Source organism: Anoplopoma fimbria, chromosome 7, assembly GCF_027596085.1.
Source record: "Anoplopoma fimbria isolate UVic2021 breed Golden Eagle Sablefish chromosome 7, Afim_UVic_2022, whole genome shotgun sequence".
NCBI lineage: Eukaryota > Metazoa > Chordata > Actinopteri > Perciformes > Anoplopomatidae > Anoplopoma > Anoplopoma fimbria.
Genome location: NC_072455.1, coordinates 2,322,850 through 2,331,119, shown reverse-complemented (window position 1 = coordinate 2,331,119; position 8,270 = coordinate 2,322,850).

Below are 8,270 nucleotides of genomic sequence, written 5' to 3'. Positions count from 1 at the left end.
TGTGTGTGTGTGTGTGTGTGTGTGTGTGTGTTTCCGAAGTGAATTCAATCCATCAGCCTTTTTTTTTTCTCCCTTCAATAATCAAATCCACACACTTTTGTATTTGTGTGTGTGTGCGTCTCATGGTTTGGATTGAGATACCAGTGTGTGTGTGTGTGTGTGTGTGTGTGTGTGTGTGTGTGTGTGTGTGTGTGTGTGTGTGTGTGTGTGCGTGTTTATCTAGCGAATAGAATAACATTTAATTATCTTTAAAAATATGGATTTTGCCCGAATATATGTGTGTGTGTGTGTGTTGTTTGTGTTTGTGTTTGTATGAGCACAAAAACAATATGTGTGTGTTTGTGGTGTTGGATGAGTTTATTTGTTGAATAATTCACAGCTGGGTGTTTATAGAAGACTCTGTGGCCTCAGAGCTCCAATAACACAGGGCAAATATTGTGACACACACACACACACACACACACACACACACACACACACACACACACACACACACACACACACACACAGTCTTTATCAGCCATTCCAGGGTTGACAGTTTATTTGGACACTGTGGACGGTGGAAATTGGATGTAGAGAGACCGAGTGTGGACGAGCACGCTCACATTCATGTCGCCTTCAGTGGATTCACATCCGTATCTTCACCCGCTTCTCCCGTCCTTGTGAGGACACTGGGTTCTCATACACACACACACACACACACACACACACACATATAAATACACACTATGGCAGTGTTGTGGGTGGTGTTGTTTGGTGATGAAGCAGAGAGAAAACGGTCTCCTCTAATCTGGAGAAAACGAAACAAGCGTTTGAATGGAAATATTGATTCTTCCTCCCATTTCAATCTTCATCTGGTATTATCTGTTCCACCTGTGTGTGTGTGTGTGTGTGTGTGTGTGTGTGTGTGTGTGTGTGTGTGTGTGTGTGTGTGTGTGTGTGTGTGTGTGTATGTGTGTGTGTGTGTGTGTGTGATGTACCAGCTCACCTTTCTTTTTGTCTCTCACATGCCCTCTGAAATGATTTTCTGTCCCGTGAAACAAGTACACAATAACTAGTAAATTATACTATGAAATGCTACACACCTGCTATCTCTGCTCGGGGGGGAACCCAGTCTGCATTCATGTTTTATTAATTGTTTTAAATGTAACAGATAACCTGACAAATTCTGCAGCTAAATAAATAAATACAACTATGATCAGTAGCGTAAATATAGAGTTAAGATACAGTAAACTTTCTGGTTGGCCTTCATGTTTTGTCATAATCTATGATTTCTTGGCATTTTATTTTGTAATTATAATAAGAAATAGGCTAAAGGCAGAGTTTGTGATTCTAAGTCAATTAGTGAATATCTCCTCACTTCTTTTCAAGACATTTTGAGTTTTGGACTGAGGGAACCCAGAACCTCTTCTAGATGAGTAAACACTGGGGAGTATTGATGAGGTCCAGAGTTAACGCTTACTTACAGGTATCAGAGTGAGATCTCCGCAGACAGAAAGATGAAATGTTTCCCTAGTTTACGCCTGTTTGTCGAGCAGCCGTCCATCTTCGTCCACTGCAGGAAACGTTAGCGATGCCGTACGGAGTTTACTTTAAGAAGAAGCTAATCACTAAGCTAACTCTTTAGCTGAGAATGTATTTGAAAGATTTTGGAACTTCTTGTATTGATGCTCAACAAAGACTATTCAAGAACAATAAAGCAATGTCAATTTTTATCCTAATTAATCATCTTTTTTTCTCACAATATAATTAATAAGAACAGATCAGAGTATCGATAAGGAACCAAACCAATAAGCAGTATCGCTAAGAGGACTAGTATTGATAAAGTCCTAACGAAACCCATCCCTATAGATTATCTAGACCAGCAGCCTCATAATGACGCTCGGTGTAAACCGTGTGTTAGACGTTAGCGTTCAGTCCCAACTCCTTCAAAGTGATTCACATCAACACTTTTTGAGCTGGAGCAACAAAATGTCACGCTGCTCTCCGGCTTCTTCTGATGTGACCTGAACGTGACACGAAGAGCCAGACAGTGAAAGTAGAAAAAAAAGAGGAGGTGATAAAAAAATTACAAGAGAGCGAGGAATCGTTTGAGAGCGAGAGAAGGGAATAAAATGAAAACGTGATGACCCGGAAAAACCCCAAAAAACAAATCTCCTACGTTAACTATTGTCAATTCTTCCTGTGTTTTGTTTTGGCGGTGGCGTGTCGTGTTTTCCGTGTCGTGCGGGTTAAACAACAGACAATCTGCACCGCTGTTTGTCCGAAGCCTCACTGTGAACCTTGAGTTGACCTCAAACGTTACTCCGATCCGTGCAAGAGAGGAAAAGGAAGGAAAGGACAACAAGGAAAGAAGGAGGGCAAGAATAATAGAAAGAGAAAATGAGACTAATATCCATCAGTTAGTCTTTTTCGGACAGCCTCGGCGCTCCAATTCATCTTCGTTCCCCTCACAGCGGTGCATTCAGGGAAGGTCAAAACCCGGAAAATAGGCTACACACCAGGCATTTTGTCACCAGACACCCTTCACCTGCCTCCCAAACACCGAGGAGCCGCTACACAACTGGGACACGGCCGCTTCCAAAAATACATCAGGTGGAGCGCCGCAGCAGGATGCATTCACGGCGCGTTCGTTCTGCTTTTTACGGCACATTTGTGGCCTTTTTTTTTTTCAAGAAGAAGCAAAAGACCGAGACGTGGTGACATTTAGGATTAGAGAATAGGCATTAATTAAATCGTGTAAGGCCACATGTGGAGCAGATGGAGATATGGGTATCGTTAGGATGTTATCAGTACTAGCACTCTGTTCTTTTTGAAGATTTTGTGAGAAAAAAAACCCACAATTAATTCAGCAAAAAATTGTAATTGCTTTGTTATTCTTGTATGTAAACTAGGGCTGCAAAGGATCACAACACTCACGGATCAAATTAGCACAAAATAGAAAAGGGAGAATGTATAACTAATTACTAATTGCCGTTCATTGATGATCCGTATTGGCGGATAGAGATCGTTCTTGTTGTTTTGTTTGGTTATCGCAGCTGCTCTACTAGACCCCGAAATCACTCCAACCGCTCTGAAGTCTTTAAACCATCAAACAATCTTCATTTTATCCTTTTACTTTGTTAAAGTCTTCTATAGTGTTTTTGCGTAAAAACAAACAATTCAAATAATCATGAAGTAATAGATAGTATTTTTATTGATTAAAACAAATCGAGTTTTAACGATGTATTCATTAGAGGGTGTGTTAACATCTCTAATATCCATTCACATGATCGTGAAAACATCGCGCAGTTTCTCACCAACACTACGTTTTACAAGATTACATGTGTTAATTTACATTCGCACGGAGCCTGAACGCATCACGATGTAACTGAACGGAACCTCCGTAAGTTAGCCGTTAGCGGTGCTGCTAACGTTACTGGCTCTCCTCCGGTCGGTTTCAACTGATTTGTTGTTTACGATGTAACATTCTCAGAGATGCTGATGTCCTGGTCCAATTTCTGAATATTGAACAGTAACTTTTGCGGTAAAACGGATCATTTCTGCAGACTGATGTTCTGCTTGTTGTCCAGATGTTGAGATGAACTGGTTTATCGAGTTTGTGACAATGAGAGTTCTCAGCTTCTACTGGAGGAAGATGTAGATAAAAATGGAGTTCTTCCTGACATGATGTGTGTCTCACGTCTCCATACTGCAGGTTTTACTTGTTTGAGAGCCGGTTCCTGTTTGGGACCCGGGTATCGGGGGTCATTTCTGACATTAATCCTCGTCAGATTTCAGCTGAGGGAAAGTTTATCCGGAACATTTCCCGGACAGACAGATTGATCAACATCCAATAAGCAGAAAGCATTACTGAGATTGTTTTTTGGGGGGAACAGAGTAATAATTAATCTCTTGACTTCACAGAGTGCTGCAAGGTTTGAATTATTTGTTTGTTCTGGACTGAGAGTACTTCTAAATGAATCAGATGCAGTTTTTAAATAATAGTGAGAACACAGTACTACTAAATATACAATATGTATTCCCTCTGCAGTGTAAAAAACTAATCCACTGACAAAAACACAATGAAAATGTGTAGACCTTTTTTTCCCTTCATTGCAGAAAAGCACAGCTAACAATGCTTTTGCTAATTTGATGACAAACACATGGCGTTTCCTATAACTTTTTCACAATAAAAGCCTCCCGCTGGTTCTCCGGTGGAAGGCAGCAGAAGCAGGAAATGTTCAATTACCAGTAACACAAACACAAATCCCATCTCGCTGCTCAGTGCCGGGGGTCAGCGGGGGCACAGCGGAAACGCACCTTTAACGAGGCCCGGCCGTCTGGGATTAAAGGGCCAAGCTTTGGAGTTTCTTGAGGTTTTCAAGTCTCGACCACTAGAGGTCAGTGTTCACAGTTTGTTTTTATTTTTTTAGTTTAAGTCGTCCACCGTTGTACTGTAAGTGCGATAACATTGTTCAATATTGTGTTGAGGATGTGACATGCGATAAATAAATATCGAAGTGTGATATTAGCTATTTGTTTCCTGTCAGCCAGCAAATCAGAACCATATTAGAATAAATAAATAAATTATAACAAGGCTAAATATTGTTTCTAGAGGAGCAGCAGCAAAATCACTTCATAAATGTATTAATATCTCACTGGAAACTCATTTTAAATATCAATAAAATAAATAATACTCCCGAGTGAGGTTTATAAAGAATGAAGAACACAGACGTCGGTCTGAAGTTTACAAGAATTTCCCAAATTTTAAGATTAGATTCCGCACAGACGGCGTTTTATTGTGGGTTTTGGTAACCCTCCCTAAATATATTGATTTGCAGGCAGTGTTATCTCACATGTTTATATCGCGATATGATGAAAATGTGATTTATTGGTCAGCACAAGTTTGTTGTCTTATTTTATGAAGCAAAGATGAACAAGATGAAAGCAACAAATAAACTAAACTTTACACGTATTTGTAGAATAGAAGACTTTTATTTGCAAACACAGATTAAAACAACTCCAGTTTGATTGATAATCACAAAAACATGATTCTTCAAAATGACAAAAATTGGAGATATCTTTAATATAACAACCCAACACCAGTTTGATTGATATTCCCGGCTTTTCCACACACAACAAAAAAATAAAACACTATTTTTAGGAAAATAAATCCAAACAGAGAGCTCCCGTTCTGTAAAACAAACATCTTGTCCTGAACAGATTCCAGCTCAAAAAAAAATCAGGGTCAACTTTCCCCACGCACCCTGAGCCTGCAGCCCCGCGGGGCGATGCACCAACGACACTAATGGCAGCTACATGGCATTTGGAGCAGAAAGGTGTGACATGCAAGCCTTCACACTTACCGTCTCACATGCATTTACATACCCGGACAGACACACACACACACACACACACACAATCACACACACACACACACACACTCCTCGGGGCCTGCCATTAATAAAAGCTGACCTTTGCACGTTTAGGCTGTGAAATGATAGTAAAGCAGACCTGAGGACGCCATATCACACTTTACCTCCGTCTCTCTCTCTCTCCATCATTTCCTCCCTGTGGAGACGTTGATGTCTGTTTGCTGTTTAAGCATCATTGTCTCACAAGTCTGTTTGTGATGCACAGTTTGGTTATAAGAAAGCAAGAGAGTCTGACCTTTGTTTAACCTCAAAAGGAGGCAAACTTTCTTTTGAAATGTCCACAAATCGACAGAAAAATCTAACGTCCCTATCAAATGTGAGAAACAATTATTCTTTCAGCCAAAAAGTAACAATTAAGATCCCTATTTCTGACCTTTCACAATAAAGGCTAGCCACGATGACACTAGAGACTCTCTTAAGGTGGACCAGCTATTCTACTTTAAGTGGTAAACAGGCGGCAACCTCCAGTTCTGATAAGTTCATGTCTTAAAGCTGCATTCTCTCTCCTGTCCACCAGGGGGCGACTCCTCTGGTTGTATAGAAGTCTATGAGAAAATGACTCTACTTCTCTCTTGATTTATTCCCTCAGTAAACATTGTAAACATGAGTTTATGGTCTCAATCTCTAGTTTCAAGTCTTCTTCAATACAGCATGATGTTCATTTAGTAAATGATGCTCCATTTAGAGTCAAACAGACCATAAAGCAGGGGATGCTTTAGGGCGGGGCTACACACTGATTGACAGGTCGACACCAGAGATGTATACGGCGTCTCTACGTCACTCCTCCTCAGTCCAAATATGGTCACTTCCTGTTGCAAAAAACCAAGATGGCGACTGCAAAAATGTAATATTTCTTTTAACCGTTCAATCTGCCAAAATTATTATTTGTCAGTTAAACCGTTACTTATAAACAACCCTACTTCTTACCTTTCACAATAAAAGCCCTAGACATATATGCTGCATAACAGTTTACCAGAAGGAACATTTCTCTAAAAGAAAGCCCAAACAGCAGCTTAGACTTTAGAACAGTTGACCTCAGACAGTTTGAGTTTTAATGCATTTCTGAAATATCTTAACATAGGGCGTTGTCAAGCTGAATAGTAAAGTTTGAAGCTGATGCCACTTGATGAAATCACCCCTAAAAATAATTAGAATTTGTCCAAAGTCGACCAGCTCTTAACTTTCCCGCCTTTCAACTAAAACTCAAAGTGTTTTTTCTTGGCATGAAAGTTAAAAAGAACGCAGCTCGGCCAAACTCACAGTTTTACTTTTCTCTTTCTTCCTCAGTCGAAGTGAAAAAGCTTTATTTTGGATGAAAAGACTGAAACGGAACAAGAAAGAATTTGCCAAATTGAATCGGTTTGAGCCCGTTTCCTCTCACTTTTCCCCCTTTTTTTTTCATCCAGGGAGGTCGAACGAAGGGAAGAAGAATTTCTCTCCCTTTTCGTCTCTCCCTCCCATCTGTTATTCAGATCGCTGTGGTCGAACCAAAACTAAACTTTCAAAATCTGTGTGTCTTTGTAACGGTCAACAAGGCCGTCCAGCTAAAACAACACACACACTCAGAGTCCCCACGGATCCATCTCCATCTCCACCTCACCCACCCTCACTCCGTTATTACAGTTATTTTAATTCCTCCATCCTTTCCCTTTCTGTTTCTCATGCCTCCCCCTTCCTCCCTCCCTCCCTCCCTCCCTCGTCAAGTGTTCATCCCGCCTGCCAAGCTCCTCTATGTCTGTTTGGAAAAAACAAAAAAGAGAGTTTCTAATTTGGTTTCAATCTGAAGAGTCCAGATTTGTCTTTTACCCTTTTTGTATGTGTGTGTGTGTGGCGTTCTCTTTTTATTCCCATGACACCATATGGGCCACACACACACACACACTTACGTACACACACACACACACACACACACACACACACACACACACACACACACACACACACACACACACACACACACACACACACACGTTCCCACCACCGGAATCAGAAATAGTTGCTCCGACATTTTGGCTGATGATGTCCACATCCTGTTGTCCTTGTTGACATCGTTGTCGTCTGTGTTTATCGGTCTCCTTCCAAAATGATCGTCTTCATTATTTATTGGTGTAATATGTATCATGAATCACCAATTTGTCTTATTTTTGGGGGGATTATTTAAAACAGTTTTAATCCTCGGCACTCCCCAGAGATTGGACTTCAAGACGCACTTGGTCGATCACATTGTGATGAAATCATATATTCAGATATCGTGATACACAATTACGTTGTCTAAATTGATTTCCAGAAAATCTGGTTATTTTGGTCTAAAGTTCTTGATAAAATGAAAATAATGAAGTATTTAATTCACACAAGATTCTATAAAACCATGTGGATATTTTATATACTATATTTATTTATTGAATTACCAGAAAACATGCTATATCGTGATATAAAATGATATAGATTTTTATGATTTTTAGTCCATATTGCCCAGCCCTTGTTCCAGCTGCTCTAATGAGAAATGTGTCTTTTTTTCCTCTGTTTTTATATCAATTTAAAATAAATATATTTGGGTTTATTGGTCGGACAAAACAAGTTATTTAAAGGGCATTTCTTTCACAATTTTAGACACTTAATTGGCCGGCGGATTAATCAGTAATGAAAACAATAGTTTGTTGCAGCAGTAGACAAAACTAGGACGACAAATTATGAAGACGAGATGCTATTTCTGAAACAAAACGCGTTGATTAGTTGCTGTGCCCCCTTGGCCACTAGGGGGCAGAATAGCATCTAAACTTGTTGTTAATTGCACATCTGTGACTATATATTGATTGATAAAGTTGTTGTAAAGCAGACACAGAACAACATCAT